At 44.4% G+C, this 22,679-nt stretch overlaps 1 long non-coding RNA gene across 1 annotated transcript in view; it reads left to right on the top strand.

Moving 5' to 3' along the window:
• Window positions 1-2,208: 2,208 nt before the first annotated feature.
• The window catches only part of LOC128660052 (uncharacterized), an 86,765-nt gene continuing 66,294 nt past the window's right edge, over window positions 2,209-22,679 (top strand). Inside the window, exon 1 of the long non-coding RNA XR_008402504.1 lies at window positions 2,209-2,312. This is a non-coding gene — a long non-coding RNA (uncharacterized LOC128660052). The remainder of the gene's footprint in view (window positions 2,313-22,679) is intronic.

Below are 22,679 nucleotides of genomic sequence, written 5' to 3'. Positions count from 1 at the left end.
ATAATGTATGAGGTGTATTGCCATAAAATACACTAAATGTGGGGTGTGTTATTGAAACTATTCCACTGTGGAATAGTTTCAATAACACACCCCACATTTAGTATATTTATGGCAATACAGTACACCTCATACATTATGAAGTTTAATGTTAAAAAATACTGAGTAAAAAAAGGTAGAGCTAAATAAAAATATAGATGCAAAAGAATTGTTAAAGGGACGTGGAGGTTATATTTTTGCTGAATGTGAATCAGAAATTAATCTCTGAGTTGCAAAGATCTTCATGCAAAATTAATAAATGTTTTAAACATATTTCCACTAGTACCTATTGAGGTAAGATAAACAATACTCAAAAGGCTGTTTAAGAAGTTTGTAACTGAATTGTAAAACAACACAAATGTTGCTAGCAAAATGACAGTTCTAAATATCTTTAAAACATTTATTTTGCATGAAGATCTTTTGCAACTCAGAGATTAATTTCTGATTCACATTCAGCAAAAATATAACCTCCACGCCCCTTTAACAATTCTTTTGCATCTATATTTTTATTTAGCTCTACCTTTTTTTACTCAGTATTTTTTAACATTAAACTTCATAATGTATGAGGTGTACTGTATTGCCATAAATATACTAAATGTGGGGTGTGTTATTGAAACTATTCCACAGTGGAATAGTTTCAATAACACACCCCACATTTAGTATATTTTATGGCAATACACCTCATACATTATGAAGTTTAATGTTAAAAAATACTGAGTAAAAAAAGGTAGAGCTAAATAAAAATATAGATGCAAAAGAATTGTTAAAGGGACGTGGAGGTGATATATTTTTGCTGAATGTGAATCATAAATTAATTAATCTCTGAGTTGCAAAGATCTTCATTCAAAATTAATAAATGTTTTACATATTTCATTTTCCAGTGGAAAATGAAATATGTAAAACATTTATTAATTTTGAATGAAGATCTTTGCAACTCAGAGATTAATTTCTGATTCACATTCAGCAAAAATATATCACCTCCACGTCCCTTTAACAATTCTTTTGCATCTATATTTTTATTTAGCTCTACCTTTTTTTACTCAGTATTTTTTAACATTAAACTTCATAATGTATGAGGTGTATTGCCATAAAATATACTAAATGTGGGGTGTGTTATTGAAACTATTCCACTGTGGAATAGTTTCAATAACACACCCCACATTTAGTATATTTATGGCAATACACCTCATACATTATGAAGTTTAATGTTAAAAAATACTGAGTAAAAAAAGGTAGAGCTAAATAAAAATTTAGATGCAAAAGAATTTTGCTGAATGTGAATCATAAATTAATTAATCTCTGAGTTGTTGCAAAGATCTTCATTCAAAATTAATATAAATGTTTTACATATTTCATTTTCCCTACTACGGTTACCTACCTAAGAGATGATCAAATCCGTCGTCGTCTAAGACTGTAGATTTTTTACTACGTAGCTGTAAAAGAATCAATACTCAGTGCTGCTGCTCGATGTCCGACTCTCCGTCTCACTAGTAGTAGTCTGAGGCTGAGACGACGCCGGGCACGTGACAGACGCTGACGACGCGCGCCTCAATTCCGGCAGCCCGCCCAGACAGACTCAGACACAGTTGCGGGCAGCCGGGCAATACTGAGAGATCTGATTGGCTGAGACGGCCAACTTGCTCCCGAGGCGAGCCTCCGGTGTGGGAGCATGGGCCGCATTGAGAGCACTGCTGCATTGCACTGATTATCCTCTTGATGGCAGCAGCAGTCTCTCAGCGGCCCATAGTTCCCAATACATACATTTCATATTGCGCAATATAAGGATAGCTAGCCTCCAGTTTATTATTGCGCAATATGAATGTATGTGTAGTATTGATTGTATAATAAGTATAATAAGTTTTGCACAATGCATGCACATAAAATAAATTTGGTGGAGGGGTGGGGGGGGTAGGGGGGGTCACCTGTTTATTAAAAAAAATATAGATTTGAAAAAAAAAAAAGGATTATTTTTTTTTTTTTTAAATTTTTACAAAAAGGGTGTAATACATAGATTGGCCAGGGGGAGGCACTGCCTCACCTGCCTCTTATGAGTGCACGTCCCTGGTGAGAGGGTGTGTGGCCATGTGGGCTTCTGTTCCATTATATCCTTTACAGGTTGTTGTTTTTATCTACTATAAACCTGATATCTGGTGCTTCTTATACTGTGATATCCCATCCTGAACCATTACAGTTTGAGCCACACCGGAGGCCGTCTGCTGGGTGACCGTTAGATTCCAGCCTGCTCCATTTGCACCAAGAGGGGTGCATCATCAAATGTGAGTGCAAATTTCTCATATATCATCTTACAACAGTATGCACAGTGCTAGACCATGTGGCGCTTCTGTTTCTTTGTATCAGCTACATAGTTATATACAATCAGTGGTAAAATAATAAACTGATCTCATTTATTACAGCATTTTTGCACCTTTAAATGACTTTAAATAATAACAGATAATTAATAAAATTATATTCTAGGTAATCACTATCTTATTAAATTTGTCACAATGTTATCTTCATTAAACAAGGATTCACAACAAGATAGCACAAAGCGAGATCTGATTAAAGGGACACTCAAGTCAACATTAAACTTTTATTATTCAGATAGAGCAGCAATTTTAAACAACTTTCCAATTTAATTCCATTAGCAAAATGTGCACAGTCTTTTTATATTTACACTATTTACATCACCAGCTCATACTGAGCATGTGCAAGACTTCACAGAATAAGTATATACTATCAGTGTGGGATATATAGCTATTTGTAGGGAGAGAGAGTATGTATTCTATAGGGTTAAGTGAATGGAAGGATGTGCTGATCAGTGTTTGCAGCTGTCAGTTTAGGAGAATGAAAGTTGTATGGGAGACTATCTATAAATGAGGAAATGAGCTTGGGGTGGGTGGGGTAAGGGACGGGGTGGGTGGGGAACTATCTTCCCGGAGGATACCTGATTGCAGAGGCCAGTGGGACAGCTGAAATATTCAGGTCTGTGAATTTAAAGTATAATACATATAGTCCCATTCTATGGAGCAAAATTACTTTTCAGCATTAGCTGTCAATAAAGCAGAATCAAACTTATGATGTGACTTCTTAGTAGTTAATTTATTCCAAAGATTATCTAAAACTAAAAAGGCTTTACGTATATTTTTCACAGGATTTCTACCAAGCATAAAGCCAGATTGAGCAATATGAATCAAGAGGTTTAATTATTTTTTTTCAATCTCTTTACAATGTTTTACATTAAAAGTTTGTAATATTTTTTTACTAAGTAGAAGGATCTAAAAGATGAAGGGGATTCCGGGTCTTTCTTAAAATTAAAAGTTATAGTAGAGGATGGAAAATATAAAGATTTTAAATCCTGTTCAAAGTAGTATTTTTTTTATTAAGGTACACATAAAGACATCTGGCATCATTTGTAGTTGCTTAATATGTTCTACCTCTTTAAAAGGGTGACTAAGATTACTTCCCTTTAAAGTGTTATCCACATGATATCAGTTTTATCAAAATTAATTTTGTATCCTGAGAACAAACTGTATTCCTGAATAACGTCTAAATAAAGGGATGCTATGCTGAGTGCCACTCAGAAAGATCATTAAATTGTCAGTGTAAAAAGATAATACTACATTCTAACCCCTTATACGGATACTTTTCATTATCTGTCATAGATAAATAGCTAATGGCTCAATATGAATATTGGAGAGGAAGGGAGTGAGTGGACACCCTTGTCTTGTCCCTTTCAATAAAAATATTTTTTTAGGTAGGGCAAGTCTATTAGTCAATAAATTTGAAAAGGGATTTTTGTATAGTGTAGAAAATTGCAGAAGTGGCCTTTAAATAAAACATGATCTCAAGTAGAATAAACATAATCCCATTCTATGGAGTTGAATGCCTTTTTAGCCTTGGTTGTCAATAGAGCAGAATCGACCTTATAATGTGATTTATTTGTAGTTGGTTTATTCCAATGATGATCTAAAACTAAAAAGTCTTTACGTATATTTTTCACAGGATTTCTACCCACCATAAACCCAGATTGAGAAATATGAATCAAGAGGTTTCTTTTTTTTTCAATCTCTTTGCAATGTTATACATTCAAAGTTTGTATTATTTTTTTATTAAGTAGAAGGGTCCATAAAATGAAGGGGATTACGGGTCTTTCTCTTAAAAATTAAAGTTATAGTAGAGGATGGAAAATATAAAGATTTTAAATCCTGTTCACAGTTGTTAGAGGTCCTCTCAGGGCCAGGATACTACTTATCACTAATCAGTATTCACCCGGAGTATAGAGAGTATGTTTGCACCTTTTATAGTTGAAAGAGAATGCTGCAATATTTTAGCATTAGGAATTTCCCATGACAATCATTCCTTACGCCTTGATTTAGAGTTTTGCGTTAGAAGGGGTGCTTTAGCTAAGCGTGTTTTTTTTTCCCCGCACCTTTTAAACAACGCTGGTATTTAGAGTTCTCTGAAGGGCTGCGTTAGGCTCCAAAAAGGGAGCGTGCAGGCATATTTACCGCCACTTCAACTCTCAATACCAGTGTTGCTTACGGACGCGGCCAGCTTCAAAAACTTGCTCGTGCACGATATCCCCATAGGAAACAATGGGGCAGTTTGAGTTAAAAAAAAAACCAAACGCAGCCCCATTGTTTCCTATGGGCAAACACTTCCTAAGTCTGCACCTAACACCCTAATATGTACCCCAAGTCTAAACACCCCTAACCTTACACTTATTAATCCCTAATCTGCCGCCCCCGCTATCGCTGACCCCTGCATTTTATTATTAACCCCTAATCTGCCGCTCCGTAAACCGCCGCAACCTACATTATCCCTATGTACCCCTAATCTGCTGCCCCTAACATTGCCGACCCCTATGTTATATTACCCCCTAATCTGCCCCCCCCAACGTCGCCGATACCTACCTACACTTATTAACCGCTAATCTGCTGACCGGACCTCGCCGCCACTATAATAAATGTATTAACCCCTAAACCGCCTCACTCCCGCCTCAAAAACCCTATAATGAATAGTATTAACCCCTAATCTGCCCTCCCTAACATCGCCGATACCTAACTTCAAGTATTAACCCCTAATCTGCCGACCGGACCTCGCCGCTACTATAATAAATGTATTAACCCCTAAAGCTAAGTCTAACCCTAACACCCCCCTAAGTTAAATATAATTTTTATCTAACAAAATAAATTAACTCTTATTAAATAAATTAAGGTAGGCAAAATCTGATTGGCTGATTGAATCAGCCAATCAGATTCAAGTTCAATCCGATTGGCTGATTGGATCAGCCAATCAGATTGAGTTTGCATTCTATTGGCTGATCGGAACAACCAATAGAATGCAAGCTCAATCTGATTGGCTGATTGGATCAGCCAATCCGATTGAACTTGAATCTGATTGGCTGATTCAATCAGCCAATCAGATTTTTCCTACCTTAATTCCGATTGTCTGATAGAATCCTATCAGCCAATCGGAATTTGAGGGACGCCATCTTGGATGACGTCACTTAAAGGAACCTTCATTCGTCTGGAGTCCCCGGAAGAAGAGGATGGATCCGCGTCGGCTGCTTCAAGATGGTCCCGCTCCACGCCAGATGGATGAAGATAGAAGATGCCGCCTGGATGAACATGTCTACCGGTCCGGATGTCCTCTTCTTGCCGGATAGGATGAAGACTTCGGACCCTCTTCTGGACGGATCGGTGATACCCGGCGTGGTGAAGATAAGGTAGGGAGATCTTCAGGGGCTTAGTGTTAGGTTTTTTAAGGGGTGTTTGGGTTAGATTAGGGGTATGTGGGTGGTGGGTTGTAATGTTGGGGGGGGTATTGTATGTTTATTTAAATGCAAAAGAGTTGTTTTCTTTGGGGCATACCCCGCAAAAGGCCCTTTTAAGGGCTGGTAAGGTAATAGAGCTGTTAACTTTTTATTTTAGAATAGGGTAGGGCATTTTTTTATTTTGGGGGGCTTTGTTATTTTTTTAGGGGGCTTAGAGTAGGTGTAATTAGTTTAAAATTCTTGTAATCTTTTTTTATTTTTTGTAATTTAGTGTTTGTTTTTTTTTGTAATTTAGTTTAGTTGATTTATTTGTAGATAATTGTAGATAGTTTAGTTAATTAATTTATTGATAGTGTAGTGTTAGGTTTAATTGTAACTTAGGTTAGGATTTATTTTACAGGTAATTTTGTAATTATTTTAACTAGGTAGCTATTAAATAGTTATTAACTATTTAATAGCTATTGTACCTAGTTAAAATAAATACAAAGTTGCCTGTAAAATAAATATAAATCCTAAAATAGCTACAATATAATTATTCATTATATTGTAGCTATATTAGGGTTTATTTTACAGGTAAGTATTTAGCTTTAAATAGGATTAATTTATTTAATAAGAGTTAATTTATTTCGTTAGATAAAAATTATATTTAATTTAGGGGGGTGTTAGTGTTAGGGTTAGACATTTATTATAGTAGCGGCGAGGTCCGGTCGGCAGATTAGGGGTTAATACTTGAAGTTAGGTGTCGGCGATGTTAGGGAGGGCAGATTAGGGGTTAATACTATTTATTATAGGGTTTTTGAGGCGGGAGTGAGGCGGTTTAGGGGTTAATACATTTATTATAGTGGCGGCGAGGTCCGGTCGGCAGATTAAAGGTTAATAAGTGTAGGTAGGTAGCTGCGACGTTGGGGGTGGCAAATTAGGGGGTAATAAATATTATGTAGGTTTTGGCGATGTTAGGTTCAGCAGATTAGGGGTTCATAGGGATAATGTAGGTTGCGGCGGTGTGCGGTTGGCAGATTAGGGGTTAAAATTTTTTATTAGAGTGGCGGCGATGTGGGGGGACCTCGGTTTAGGGGTACATAGGTAGTTTATGGGTGTTAGTGTACTTTAGAGCACAGTAGTTAAGAGCTTTATGAACCGGCGTTAGCCCAGAAAGCTCTTAACTCCTGACTTTTTTCTGCGGCTGGAGTTTTGACGTTAGAGTTCTAACGCTCACTTCAGCCAAGACTCTAAATACCAGCGTTAGAAAGATCCCATTGAAAAGATAGGATACGCAATTGACGTAAGGGGATCTGCGGTATGCAAAAGTCGCTGCTGGAAAGTGAGCGTTAGACCCTTTCCTGACTGACTCTAAATACCAGCGGGCGGCCAAAACCAGTGTTAGGACCCCCTAACGCTGGTTTGGACGGCTAACGCAGAACTCTAAATCTAGGCGATAGTGTATTATCAAACTACTCAAAATAAAGAGATTAAGGACACACCTTAGCTAGAAATTTATAACAACTATACAGATAAATATGAGTTTTGGAAGTGGAATACTTATGATGGTAATGATGGTATATTATCTACTTACCAAGGCTCTTATTGGATCCGTGTTACTAAAGCATATGCATTTTTCCTTTCTTAACTTGTATGGTATCTGCTATTTGGGTTTTGTAATTCCAAGTGTTTGACAGTGAAAGGAATGATCTTACCATAAAGATGTCTTTACCTTTAAAAAAAATTGTAGTTTTTAACTACAACAATACTTGTAAATACAGCACAATACAATATAACACAAAATAATACAATATAAATAAGCATCAATCAGTGATTACTCAGCTCCAGTGATATCTATGTCTGTCTACAGTATAAATACAGTATATCTATGTATGTGGGACTTTAACCCTTACATTTGGTGGGACTGTCATCCCCATGATAGCAAGACTCTAAACTGAGGAGGGACTCCAACCCCCTCATAATATTAAATGGCCAGACCTCTTGGCTCCAATTCACAGAAGGGAAGCGGGATAGAATCTCTGTACTTACCCCGTGTGAATCCCAGTTGCTAATGCCAGACCTGTTTTAAGGTCCCTTTTGTCAGGGTGCCAGGAATCAGACTGAGATGAGAAGTGCAAAAATAATCACACCTTTATTAATAACAAAAAATGTTAAAAAGTCCACAAGTCAAAAAACAAGCCAGGAGTCAAAACCAGAGCTGGTAGTCAGACGCGCCAAGTCAGGAGCCAAAGCGAATAGTCAGACGAGCCGGAATCAGGAACAAGGAAAACAGCATAGTCAGGAACAAGCCAGGGATCAGGAACCAGGAAGGACGTCAGGCAGCCAGGTAATACACGGGAACTCTCACAAACAGGTCTGAGACAACGCAAAGGCAAAGCATACTGAACAGAGGCCCTTTAAATAATAAGTGATGACATCACAATTCTGAGACTGCATCCTGTCTCACATGGATGATGCACACCAGTCTGGCCATAAAATGAAGTGCAGGAAGGAGGAAGTGAGGAGCATCCCCCACAATGCACCATTTTGGGGGAAGCTTTCCCGGCCATTTAGGACAAGACTTCAAAAGGTGACCCTGTAACCCACAATAGAGGCAGAGCCCCTCCCTCCTCCTAAAGGCCCTCTCCGCCGTGGAGAGACGCGTGAATCCCAACTGAATTGGCTCAGCAGTACCTGGTCACTCTGGACCAGGAGGCATGGGAGGAGAGGGAGGCATGGGTGGGAACGAACATGTAGGAGACAACGGAACAGGAGGCTTCCACAAGCACTCCTTGAAAGAGGGCCTCTCTCTGAGTCTGATGTCAATTAGGATGAAAAAAGACACCAATGCCTCGAGATCCTCTGGTAAATATCTGGCAGCAACTTTGTCGTTAATCGCATCAGAGAGCCCATGAAAGAAGGCGGCAACAAGGGCTTCATTGTTCCAACCTACCTCTGCAGCAAGCGTACAGAACTCAATAGCATACTGAGCAACAGATTTTGTACCTTGCTGAATGGACATGAATTGTTTAGCAGCAGAGGAGGAGCGAGCCGGAACATCAAATACACTTCGAAAGGAGGCCACAAATTCAGGGTAATTTGAAATCACAGGTTTATTAGTCTCCCACAAGGGATTAGCCCAGGCAAGAGCTGTGTCAGAGAGTAAAAAGATGAGAAATCCCACCTTAGCTCTGTCAGAGGGAAACACCTGAGGTAACATCTCAAAGTAAATGCCCACCTGGTTCAAAAACCCTCTGCACTGAATAGGATCGCCTCCATATTGCTGAGGTAGAGGTGCAGAACCGAACATGCTCCTGGTAGGCATAGGTGCAGCAGTGGAAACAGGAGCAGCCATAACTTGCGGAACACTTTGGTCCAAATGTGCAGTGCGAGTCAGCAGGGTTTGCAGGGCTAGTGCAAATTGATCCAAGCGGTGATCCTGTTCATCCATCCTGGAAATGATGGCAGGTAAAGGTGGATTATTAGCACCATCAGGATTCATGGCCTTTGCGTAATGTCAGGGTGCCAGGAATCAGACTGAGACGAGAAGTGCAAAAATAATCACACCTTTTTAATTAATAACAAAAAATAATAAAAAGTCCACAAGTCAAATAACAAGCCAGGAGTCAAAACCAGAGCTGGTAGTCAGACGAGCCGAGTCAGGAGCCAAGTGAATAGTCAGACGAGCCGGAATCAGGAACAAGGAAAACAGCAGAGTTAGGAACAAGCCAGGGATCAGGAACCAGGAAGGACGTCAGGCAGCCAGGTAATACACAGGAACTCTCACAAACAGGTCTGAGACAACACAAAGGCAAAGCATACTGAACAGAGGCTCTTTAAATAATAAGTGATGACATCACAATTCTGAGACTGCATCCTGTCTCACATGGATGATGCACACCAGTCTGGCCATAAAAGGAAGTGCAGGAAGGAGGAAGTGAGCAGCATCCCCCACAATGCACCATAGTCAGGAAGAGAGGTGAGTAAAATGGCTGCCTGCAGCACATGGCAAACACAACAGGGAAAAAACACTGACAGTATCCTCCCCTCAACAACCCCTCCCCCGCGGGAGGACAAAAGGCTTATTGGGGAAACGGGCATGGAAGGCACGGAGGAGGGCGGGAGCATGAACATCAGAGGAGGAAACCCAAGAATGCTCCTCCGGACCGTAGCCCCTCCAGTGAACCAAATACTGTACACGGCCCCTGGACATACAAGAGTCAATAATGCTGCTGACCTCATACTCCTCATGGTTGTCAACAAAGATAGGACGGAGACGAGGCAACACAGTGGTAAACCGATTACAAACCAATGGTTTCAAGAGGGAGACATGAAAAACATTGGAGATGCGCATAGCAGGAGGAAGGTCAAGAGCGTAGGCCACAGGATTAACCCGTCGGAGTATTCGAAAAGGACCAACATAACGGGGAGCCAATTTATTGGAAGGCACACGAAGGTTCAAGTTGCGGGAGGACAGCCAAACTCTCTCACCAACCTGGTAGGAAGGTGCAGGCAGACACCTACGATGAGCCTGGAACTTTTGGCGCTGCATAGAATGATGAAGGCAATCCTGAATCTGCACCCACGTGGAACGGAGTTGCTGGAGATGCTCCTTCAAAGCCGGAATACCCTGAGACATGAATAAATCGGGCAACAAGGATGGTTGAAACCCATAATTCACCATGAACGGGGATAACTTGGAGGAAGCATTAATAGCACTATTACGAGAAAACTCTGCCCAAGGTAACAGTTCAGACCAATTATTGTGGTGATCTGAGACATAGCAATGAAGGAACTGTTCCAAAGCTTGATTAGATCGTTCCGCAGCCCTATTGGATTGAGGGTGATATGCCAAGGAGAAGGAAAGCTGGATCCCCATTTGAGCACAAAAGGAACACTAAAATCTGGAGACAAACTGTCTACCCCGGTCCGACACTATCTCCTTGGGTAACCCATGTAAACGGAAGACCTCCCGGGCAAAAATTGAAGCAAGCTCCTGAGCGGTAGGCAGCTTCATCAAGGGAATGCAATGTGACATTTTAGAAAAACGGCCAACCACCATAAGGATAACAGTATTGCCATTGGAAACAGGGAGCTTGACAATGAAGTCCATGGAAAGATTGTGTCCAAGGACGCTCACCATTAGCAATAGGTTGAAGAAGACCCACAGGAAGACGTCGAGGAGTCTTATTCTGTGCACAAACTGAGCAGGAGGCAACATATGCAGCAACATCAGAACGAAGACCTGGCCACCAGAATTGTTGAGTGACAGACCAAATCATTTGGTTCTTGCCTGGGTGACCTGCGGCTTTATGATAGTGGTAAGTGTGCAAAAGTTTAGTTCGAAGATTCTCAGGAACAAAACACTTACCACTAGGTTTCTCAGGAGGTGCATTGGTTTGTGCAGCCAGGATCTCCTCCCCCAAGGGAGAAGTCAAATTAGTACATATGGTAGCCAAAATATGGTCAGGAGGTATAACAGGAGTAGGTACAGACTCCTCCTTGGACAGAGGCGAAAATTGTTGAGAGAGGGCATCAACGCTAACATTCTTACTACCAGGCAGGTAGGAGACCACATAATTAAACCAAGACAAAAATAGCGCCCATCTGGCCTGTCGGGGCGACAAACGTTTTGCTTCAGATAGATAGGTTAAATTCTTGTGGTCAGTAAGAATGAGCACTGGCACGCTAGTATCCTCGAGAAGGTGCCCAAATTATGGCCAGTAATTCCCTGTCGCCAATTTCATAATTGCACTCCGCTGGAGACAATTTCTTAGAGAAGAAACCACACGGATGCAAGGAACCGTCAGGCATGGGACGTTGAGACAAGAGGGCACCTACTACAGTCTCAGACGCATCAACCTCAAGAACGAAAGGCAGGACAGGGTTAGGATGAGCCAGAACTGGAGCGGCAGCAAAGGCAGTCTTAAGACTATCAAAGGCCTTAATGGCAGTAGGTGACCAATGGAGTGGATCATTCTCTTTATGGGTCATGTCTGTTATAGGTTTGACCAAGGAAGAAAAGTTTTTAATAAACTTTGAATAGTAATTGGCAAACCCCAAAAAACGTTGAATAGACCGAAGACCAACTGGGCGAGGCCACTGCAGAACTGCAGATAACTTGTCAGGATCCATGGAGAACCCTGCAACGGAGATAACATAGTTTAGGAAGGTAACTTGATTCTGGTGGAACTCACATTTCTCAAGTTTACAAAACAGGCCGTTCTCACGTAGTCTCTGAAGAACCCGTGTAACATCAGAACGATGAACCTCAAGTGTGGGTGAGTGTATGAGGATGTCGTCTAAGTACACCACAACACACTGTTGCAACATATCTCGTAGGACATCATTAATAAATTCCTGAAAAACAGCAGGAGCATTACATAGGTCAAAGGGCATTACAAGATACTCATAATGCCTGCTCCTGGTGTTAAATGCTGTTTTCCATTCGTGGCCCTCCTTAATCCTAATGAGAGTGTACTCTCCTCTCAAATCAAGTTTAGTAAAGACCGTAGCTCCCTTCAGGTTGTCAAAGAGTTCCGTAGTAAGCGGAATAGGGTAAGCATTCTTAATGGTAAGACGATTAAGACCCCTATAATTGATACATGGTCTTATCTCGCCACCCTTTTTCTTTACAAAGAAGAAGGCAGCCCCTGCAGGAGAGCAGGATTTGCGGATGATCCCCCATGACAGAGCATCAGCAACATACTCCTCCATAGCTCATTTCTCTGCAACAGACGGAGGGTACACCCGGCCCCGAGGAGGAATGGCTCCGGGTTGCATGTCTATGGCACAATCGTAAGACCGGTGAGGAGGCAACGTACCGGCATGCACCTTGTCAAACACGTCTAGGAATTCTCTGTACTCCTCTGGCAATTGAGATACCGCAGAAGTGCACAAGACTTTAACTGGTTTCTGAAGACAAGTGGAAATACATTGCGGGAACCACAACAAAATTTCGAACCTTCGCCAGTCGAGACTGGGATTGTGCTTTTGGAGCCAGGGATAACCCAGAACAACCGGAAAATGCGGAGAGTTTATCACCTGGAACTGGAGAGTTTCAAAATGGAGAGCCCCAACAGCCATGGACAACGGAGCAGTTTCGTGAGTAACGAGTGCGGGCTAAAGGGGCCTGCCATCAATGGCCTCAATAGCAAGCGGAAAGGACAGAGGCAAAACAGGAATGGAGTACTTTGATATAAAAGCACTGTCAATGAAATAGCCCGCAGCACCGGAGTCAACAAGAGCCTGAGTGACTATGGAGGAGTCCACACAGGAAAGGACAACCGTGACAAAAGGTTTCTCCTTAAGCGGTTCCGGGGACGAGGATAAACCACCCATGGTCTGCTCCCAACAGGACCTTAGGTGTGAGCGTTTCCCGGCCGTTTAGGACAAGACTTCAAAAGGTGACCCTGTAACCCACAATAGAGGCAGAGCCTCTCCCTCCTCCTAAAGGCCCTCTCCGCCATGGAGAGACGCGTGAATCCCAACTGCATTGGCTCAGCAGTACCTGGTCACTCTGGACCAGGAGGCATGGGAGGAGAGGGAGGCATGGGTGGGAACGAACATGTAGGAGACAACGGAACAGGAGGCTTCCACAAGCACTCCTTGAAAGAGGGCCTCTCTCTGAGTCTGATGTCAATTAGGATGAAAAAAGACACCAATGCCTCGAGATCCTCTGGTAAATATCTGGCAGCAACTTTGTCGTTAATCGCATCAGAGAGCCCATGAAAGAAGGCGGCAACAAGGGCTTCATTGTTCCAACCTACCTCTGCGGCAAGCGTACAGAACTCAATAGCATACTGAGCAACAGATTTTGTACCTTGCTGAATGGACATGAGTTGTTTAGCAGCAGAGGAGGAGCGAGCCGGAACATCAAATACACTTCGAAAGGAGGCCACAAATTCAGGGTAATTTGAAATCACAGGTTTATTAGTCTCCCACAAGGGATTAGCCCAGGCAAGAGCTGTGTCAGAGAGTAAAAAGATGAGAAATCCCACCTTAGCTCTGTCAGAGGGAAACACCTGAGGTAACATCTCAAAGTAAATGCCCACCTGGTTCAAAAACCCTCTGCACTGAATAGGATCGCCTCCAAATTGCTGAGGTAGAGGTGCAGAACCGAACATGCTCCTGGTAGGCATAGGTGCAGCAGTGGAAATAGGAGCAGCCATAACTTGCGGAACACTTTGGTCCAAATGTGCAGTGCCAGTCAGCAGGGTTTGCAGGGCTAGTGCAAATTGATCCAAGCGGTGATCCTGTTCATCCATCCTGGAAATGATGGCAGGTAAAGGTTGATTATTAGCACCATCAGGATTCATGGCCTTTGCGTAATGTCAGGGTGCCAGGAATCAGATTGAGACGAGAAGTGCAAAAATAATCACACCTTTATTAATAACAAAAAATAATAAAAAGTCCACAAGTCAAATAACAAGCCAGGAGTCAAAACCAGAGCTGGTAGTCAGACGAGCCGAGTCAGGAGCCAAGTGAATAGTCAGATGAGCCGGAATCAGGAACAAGGAAAACAGCAGAGTTAGGAACATGTTACGGTTACCCTTAGTCTCGCTGAGAGATGGACCGCTTAGTAGCCTGGATCCCTATTGCTAAAGAGGGGAGAAGCTGCTTTCCATAGTATTCTATATGAGTCTCGCAAATATAGAATAATCTCCCTTAGCTGCAGTACAGCTAGGATACCCTTCTGCCCACAAAAACGAGTCAACACTGCGATTGAGGGTCAAACAAGAACTCAGGACTGGGATGCCCAGCCTGCTTTTTATTAAAGTTACATGCACACAGGGCACTCCCAGGGGGAGAGGGGGGGAAGCACAAAATCCCCCATCACACATTTAGATAGAGAGCACTGTCCTTTGACAGGCCACAATAGGATTACAGTACTTAAGATAACAAGTTTATAAGTTCATCTTATCAATTAGCAGTCTGGCTCCAGAGGTGATTAGACAATAGTTTCTAAAAGCTGAAAAAAAAGAGTTAACTCTTTATGAAATGAAACTTGTTACGGTTTTCTTGGAGCCCTTCTTAGGCGCTGGCTTGCTGGTTCAGGCATTGCTGCTGGGAAATAAGCTCTTCACAACAAAATAACTAATGCTTCTGTAACATTGCTCCCTTTCTGTGGAACACTCTGGCAGACACGGTCTGACCCCTTTTCGGGGCAGACTAAGGCTGTCCAGACCGCTGGTTATGCGGGGCTGAGGTCGGTTTGTCTGGACAACCCGTCGGCGTTGCCATTCTGTTTCCCAGGTCTGTAAGTAATGGTGAAATTGAAGGTTTGCAACGATAAGCTCCAACGTAATAGCCTGCCGTTATCTCCAGAGACCCGGTTCAGCCACACCAACGGGTTATGGTCGGTGACCAGAGTGAACTCCTGACCATATAAATAGGGAGTCAATTTCTTTAATGCCCACACCAAAGCCAAACACTCCTTTTCGACCGCTGCATAGCTGACTTCGCGGGGCAGGAGCTTCCGGCTGATGTAGGCAACTGGATGCTCCCCTCCATCTTCGCCTACTTGGCTGAGGACGGCTCCCAGCCCGAACATGGAAGCATCGGTATGGACGATAAAACGTTTGTTAAGGGCTGGGGCCGCCAAGACAGGAGCGTTAATTAGAGCATTTTTGAGAGCCTGGAAAGCCGTTTCACAGTGGGGAGACCACAGGACCTGTCGAGGTAAGTTCTTCTTGGTCAAGTCAGTCAGGGGTTTGGCAAGTGTGCTGTAGTCTGGTACGAACCGTCTATAGTACCCTGCCGTGCCCAGGAAGGCTAGGACCTGAGTCTTAGTGATGGGGGTGGGCCAATTGGCGACAGCTTCTATTTTGGCCGGCTCTGGTCGCTGCTTTCCACACCCCACCCGGTGACCCAGGTACTGTACCTCGGCCATCCCAAAGTGGCATTTTTCTGGCTTCAGAGTCAGGCCAGCAGCCCGGATCTGATCCAGAACCATTCCCACATGAGCTAAGTGGTCCTCCCAGGACTCACTGTGGATCGCTATGTCGTCCAGGTAGGCGCAAGCAAAACTCTGGAAGCCATCCAGGAGCCTATCCACCAAGCGCTGGAATGTAGCTGGGGCATTCTTCATCCCAAACGGCATTACCCTAAACTGATATAAGCCGAATGGGGTGACGAATGCCGACTTGGGGATAGCCTCCGGGGCCAGGGGAATCTGCCAGTAACCTTTGCAGAGGTCAATAGTGGTCAGGTAATTTCCCCTGGCTATACGATCGAGTAGCTCGTCTACCCTGGGCATAGGGTAAGCGTCCGTCACGGTATTTTCATTGAGCCTCCGATAGTCTACGCAGAACCGGGTGGTCCCATCTTTCTTGGGCACCAAGACAACTGGGGAGGCCCAGGGACTATCGGAGGGCTCAATTACCCTGAGCTGGAGCATCTCATCGATCTCCTTCTTCATTCCTGTCCTAACTGCTTCGGGGATTCGGTACGGAGCCTGGCGCAAGGGAGCTTGTCCCGGAGTATCTACCTGGTGGGTGGTTAAAGTAGTGTACCCTGGCTTCGGGGAGAAGGTGAGGTGTTTGGACTGGAGGAGTTGGTTGAGCTGCTCCCTTTCAGTGGGGCTAAGTCGGTCCCCTATCTGAACCTGCGCCACTATACCTGTGGGGAGGCTCTTTTCTAATAGGTCTGGAATGGGTAAACTGTCGGGGTCTTCCTGAGGGGAACAACATACGGCCGTCACGTTCTCTGGTCGCTCAAAATATTCCTTGAGCATGTTTACATGGAATGTCTTTCTAAGATTGTTGTCGTGGCAGCTAGCTATCACATAAGTGGTGTCTCCCCTTTTCTCTACGATCTGGTAGGGACCCTGCCAGGACGCCTGCAATTTGTCTGTCTTCACCGGCTTAAGTACTAACACCTTTTGTCCTATGGTGAAGATTCTCTTTCGGGCCCCCCGATCGTACCATACTTTCTGTCTTCTCTGGGCCAACTGGAGATTAGCCCGCACGGATTTGGCTAATTGCTCCATTCGGTCCCTGAGTTCCAGCACGTATGGCACAATTGGGACACCGTCAGCCTCCATCTCTCCCTCCCAGTGCTCCCGGATCAGGTTTAGGGGTCCCCGTACCTTTCTTCCGTAGAGCAACTCGAAGGGAGAGAACCCTGTCGTTTCCTGGGGCACCTCCCGATAAGCAAATAGGAGGTGCGGCAGGAAGCGTTCCCAGTCTCGGTATTCCTGAGTGAACGTCTTGAGCATTTGCTTGAGGGTCCCATTGAACCTCTCACACAGCCCGTTCGTCTGGGGGTGGTATGGGGAGCTTAGGAGGGACTTAATTTTGCAAACCTGCCAGAGTTGTTGGGTCAATTCAGCCGTAAATTGGGTGCCTCGGTCGGATAGGATTTCTTTTGGAAATCCTACCCGGGAGAACACCTGTACTAGTGCATTCGCTACCGTATCCGCTTGTATGTTGGATAGGGCGACAGCCTCTGGGTACCTGGTAGCGTAGTCCACTACGGTAAGAATGTATCGCTTACCGGAGGGACTAGGGGTAGCCAGTGGTCCCACTAGGTCAATAGCAACCCGGCTGAAGGGTTCCTCTACAATGGGCATATTTACTAGCTGGGCTTTAGGGTGATCGCCTCGCCTTCCTACTCGTTGACACACATCGCAGGTGTTACAGTAAGTTCTAACGTCAGCGTGCACCCCTGGCCAAAAGAACGTGTGAGTAATGCGGTGTAGGGTACGGGTAACGGCTAGGTGGCCTGCTAAGGGGATGTCGTGGCCTATTTTGAGGATTTCTTGACGGTATTTGTGGGGCACTACCAGCTGTCGCCTACGCTGTCCCCTTTTCTCTGTCCAGCGGTATAGTTTCCCTTTTTCCCATAAGAATGTTTCGTTATCTGCCCCGCCCCCTCCGGTCTCTGCTCGTTCCCGGTACTTTTGTAAGGTCGGGTCAGTCTTAGACTCTGCCTCGAAAGCATCTGGGGTGTCCCAGGGTATGGGGCCTAACCTGTCAGGCAAGGTCGGGGTAGGTCTTACCTGTGTCTCCCGCACTGGTGAAAGCTCTCGCTCCGTCCGGGCTTGGGCCCGTGTAGTCACTGGGTCCGCCTCGTTGTTGCATACTGGAGCATAGGCAGAAGTCATGGGGCCCAAATCGTTGCCCAGTAGTACTTCGGCAGGTAAATTATCCATTAGGCCCACGTTCACAGCCCCCTTTCCCGCTCCCCAATCAAGATGCACTTTAGCTGTTGGAATTTTGTACACATCCCCCCCCGCCACTCTAACGGCCACAGTCTGTCCGGATCGCTTGTGCTCTGGCACCAAATGACTCTGTACCAGCGTGATAGTAGCCCCTGTGTCTCGCAATCCCTCGGTAGATCGCCCCTCGAGCCATACCCTCTGCCGATGGTGCTGGCGGTTATCTGAGGCAGCATATACAGGGTCTGCCTCGTGAAGCGGCCCCACATATCCCTCCATAGGGGCCTCTTGGTTAACACAGAGGGCCCGGGCCGGACGATAGGACCCAGAGGGGTCATTGTAATTCCTGGGTGTCTGGTGCGTATTAAGGGGGCAGCTAGCCATGAAATGCCCTGGTTGCTTGCATCGGTGGCAAGTCGGTCTGGGACGCTCAGAGCTGTTATTGGGTGGTCCTGAGTGTCGGACGGGCCCTGTGGGCACCGGGGCTCGGAATTCAGCACGAGGGGGTGCACGGTAAACCTCTCTGGGTTCGACCCGTGCTGGAGCTCGGTAGTTCATGGGTTCGTGAAGACGGGAGTCATAATGTTCATCGGCCAATTTGGCTGCTTCTTCTAAGGTAGAAGGCCGCCTGTCTCGCAGCCATTCCTTCCCTTGCTGTTCCATGCCATTATAAAAATGTTCTAAGAGAAACAATTGTAAAATTTCCTCCCCAGTCACCGCTTTACTTCCGCTCAGCCAGTGATTTGCCGCTCTCCGCATTCGGTGCGCCCATTCCATATGGGTATCGTTAGGCTTCTTTTCCGTGCCCCGAAACTGTCGGCGATACGTGTCCGGAGTTACAGCGTACCGTCGCAACAGTGTCTCCTTAACTAGCTCATACTGTGTCACTTCCTCAGCACCCAGAGTACGAAAGGCTTCCAGGGCTCGCCCGGATAGTTTCCCAGACAATATCGTGGGCCACTCTCTGTTGGGAATCTGGTGCAGGGCACATTGCCTTTCGAAGTCCGCCAAATATTCATCAATCCCTGTCTCGCTCTCTAGGAAGGGTCGAAATGCCGCATAGGGTATCTTGGGCCTCCCAGCATTTTCGACAGGGATGATTACCTGCGGGGCTTCAGCATTGCGGTGTGCGTTCGCTAGGTTGAGTTCGTGGGCTCGAGTCTCTCGTATATCCTCGTCCGCCTCCGCCATCAACTGCTGTACCAATTCCATGGAGGGGTTCGGCCCGTATAATGAGAGCCTTTCCCGAACAATCCTGGTTTTTTCGTCACTAATCGTGGTCGGTGTTTCCGCCATTGTGAAGCTCTGATCCAGTTCGGTCAATTCTGCGATCAGCTCTCTCCTCGGCCGGTTGCTGGCGTACCCCCCTCTGCTTTCAAGTAAATCCTTTAGGGTTGTACGCTTCAATTTTTCGTAAGCGCTCTCCATCCGTTCTGTACCTCTCCTAGGAAATCCAGGAAAATCCCGCCGCTGCCGCCAAATGTTACGCTTACCCTTAGTCTCGCTGAGAGATGGACCGCTTAGTAGCCTGGATCCCTATTGCTAAAGAGGGGAGAAGCTGCTTTCCATAGTATTCTATATGAGTCTCGCAAATATAGAATAATCTCCCTTAGCTGCAGTACAGCTAGGATACCCTTCTGCCCACAAAAACGAGTCAACACTGCGATTGAGGGTCAAACAAGAACTCAGGACTGGGATGCCCAGCCTGCTTTTTATTAAAGTTACATGCACACAGGGCACTCCCAGGGGGAGAGGGGGGGAAGCACAAAATCCCCCATCACACATTTAGATAGAGAGCACTGTCCTTTGACAGGCCACAATAGGATTACAGTACTTAAGATAACAAGTTTATAAGTTCATCTTATCAATTAGCAGTCTGGCTCCAGAGGTGATTAGACAATAGTTTCTAAAAGCTGAAAAAAAAGAGTTAACTCTTTATGAAATGAAACTTGTTACGGTTTTCTTGGAGCCCTTCTTAGGCGCTGGCTTGCTGGTTCAGGCATTGCTGCTGGGAAATAAGCTCTTCACAACAAAATAACTAATGCTTCTGTAACAGAACAAGCCAGGGATCAGGAACCAGGAAGGACGTCAGGCAGCCAGGTAATACACAGGAACTCTCACAAACAGGTCTGAGACAACACAAAGGCAAAGCATACTGAACAGAGGCTCTTTAAATAATAAGTGATGACATCACAATTCTGAGACTGCATCCTGTCTCACATGGATGATGCACACCAGTCTGGCCATAAAAGGAAGTGCAGGAAGTGAGCAGCATCCCCCACAATGCACCATAGTCAGGAAGAGAGGTGAGTAAAATGGCTGCCAACAGCACATGGCAAAGATAACAGGGAAAAAACCCTGACACCTCTCAGGGCCGGGATACCAATTATCACTAATCAGTATTCACCTGGAACTGAATAATCCACCATACAAGGCCTTGGAGAGCAAAATCAGACATGCACACATAATATAGCCCTAGTCTGCTCTGTTTATTATTAACAGTGCTGTGGTTATATAGTATACATCACATATATTGTAAATTGCTTCATACACGCCCCCTTATTGCAACATAATCAGTGGAAAGTTACAGAACTTTAGACATAAGATTGTTTATGTAAAGAACCAAAAACTGGGAAATGCTGACCTTGTTAAAAAGATAAGACTGAATAAAATGAAACTATGTTAAAGGGACAGTTTACCTAAATCAAGTCCTAATTTTAATATAATTAACAATCAAAACTAAACCTATGTGTATGTGGCTTTTTTACTAAATAGTTTTATAACTAAGTCTTTTATTTTTGTAAAGATCCGTTTTAAGCCGCTCATAGCAATTACCAAACAAATAAGGATCGATAGTCCCCAAAGAGGTGCGCTTGTGTACAGCGATTAGACTTCAAACGGAACCAGATGATTCAGGCTGCACTCCCAAAAAGATGATCCAGAATGGACTCCTACAGACGGTAAAGACAAAAAAGGAGAGGCGCCAAACATAGAGCAGTATCGTATGGGATAACCAGAGGCAAAGATTAGAGCCCTCCCCCCAAATGCACAAACTACTCACAGATGAAGCAGCACAATCAAAGTGCCGGTAGTAGCAGGTCGGGACTGTTGTGGGTCACCCGACAGACACGCTGGAGCTGTTTGCGTCACAGGGATTGGTCCAATCAATATGTCGACTCCTCCAGAGCACCCAAGATGAAATCTTGTATCGAGTCTTGTATAAAGTCTCGATGTAGATAGCTATATTCAGGTAGCTGCTGCACACTCCATCCCTGCCGTACCTATTTGTTTTTTTTTGGGCCGTGCGGCCACAGGAGCACTTGTTCCATCCCCCATGGTGACGTCACTGCTAGAGTGAACACAGACCAGCACTCAATAAATGCGCATCCGTGTTCAGCAGTGATTACTTTTCTGCTGTTATTCTTTGTAAAGGGTACCAAACACACAGGCACTCTGCATATAAGAACAGGCCTTTAGTAGCTAACAGATGCTGTTTAAGGGAGAGTTGACAGGTGTGATCGACATTTTCGTAAGCAATTACTAAAACTAGATGTAATTACCTGGGGTTCTTTAGCAAACTGGTAACCTATAGGCTACATTTTGCTCATTTATTTTCTACAAACGTTAGACCGGTGGTGGTAATCCCATGGCACGAGTTCCCAAGATGGTAAACAGAAGCACTTGAGCAGTGAGAGACAACTGCTGTAAGGGCAGGGACTGCAAGACATCTGCTGTTTCCAGCTCCTACAAAGCCCCTGAATCCTAGTGCTGCTGGTACACAAATCAATATAAGTGGGATCTATGAAAGAAGCGCATCGCAGGCAGCATTCTTTGCCCACTAGCAGGCTTTTTCATAGATGTGGCGGTGCACAGTGCTGCTGCAAGCTTTCTCCAATAGTTAGATTATTGATGTGTAGGCAGAGTTAGCTTCTGGATGTCCACACTCTGACCCTGCCGGTCTCTTAGGTGCGATAGCCGCGATAATCCCACTTATATTGATTTGTGTACCAGCAGCATTAGGATACAGGGGCTTTGTAGGAGCTGGAAACAGCAGATGTCTTGCGGTCCCTGCACTTACAGCACTTGTCTCTCACTGCCCAATCAGCCTCTCTGCTTACTAGCCTAGACCTCGGGAGCTCAGCCTCTACTGAAGTAGCAACCTCCACTCACTCTGCTCTCCCGGTATCAGCCCTGAGCCCTGGACTGCTCAGAGCCAGTATTTTGTCCACCTCAGCACATAGTGCTTCACATCATAGTTATTCACATCTGTGCACGGCTTATTTACATATAGAATTTGTTATTGGAGGGGGGAGGCGCGCTAACTTCTCTTTCAGCTCAGCCCTTTCTTTAGGGAGTGTCAGCATTGTTGTAAAAATACACAGGAGCGGCAAATGTAAAAGTATATTTTTACAAATGTACTTTTCGAAAAATATTAATCTATATGTATTTTGCACAGTTGATGCTTTAACTATGTCTATCACACAAAGATATTTTATCCCAAAATGTCTTCCTATTCAGTTCATTTACCTCACATGTAGTATAGATATATTTATATTACTCAAGCAATATATTACTAATATCTGTAGTATCAGTATATCTTACACCTTGATTTTTTGTTTGCCTCAATCATATTATTATTTTGTTCAGTTCTAATAATCCTAGAACAATATTGGGCAGACTTTACGTGCTTTAATTTTAACGTGCTCTAACTCTTATATCTTCTTGATA

Source organism: Bombina bombina, chromosome 5 (genome assembly GCF_027579735.1).
Source record: "Bombina bombina isolate aBomBom1 chromosome 5, aBomBom1.pri, whole genome shotgun sequence".
Classification (NCBI taxonomy): domain Eukaryota; kingdom Metazoa; phylum Chordata; class Amphibia; order Anura; family Bombinatoridae; genus Bombina; species Bombina bombina.
Note: the sequence above shows the minus strand (reverse complement) of the source record. Positions and strands in the feature narration are given on the sequence as shown.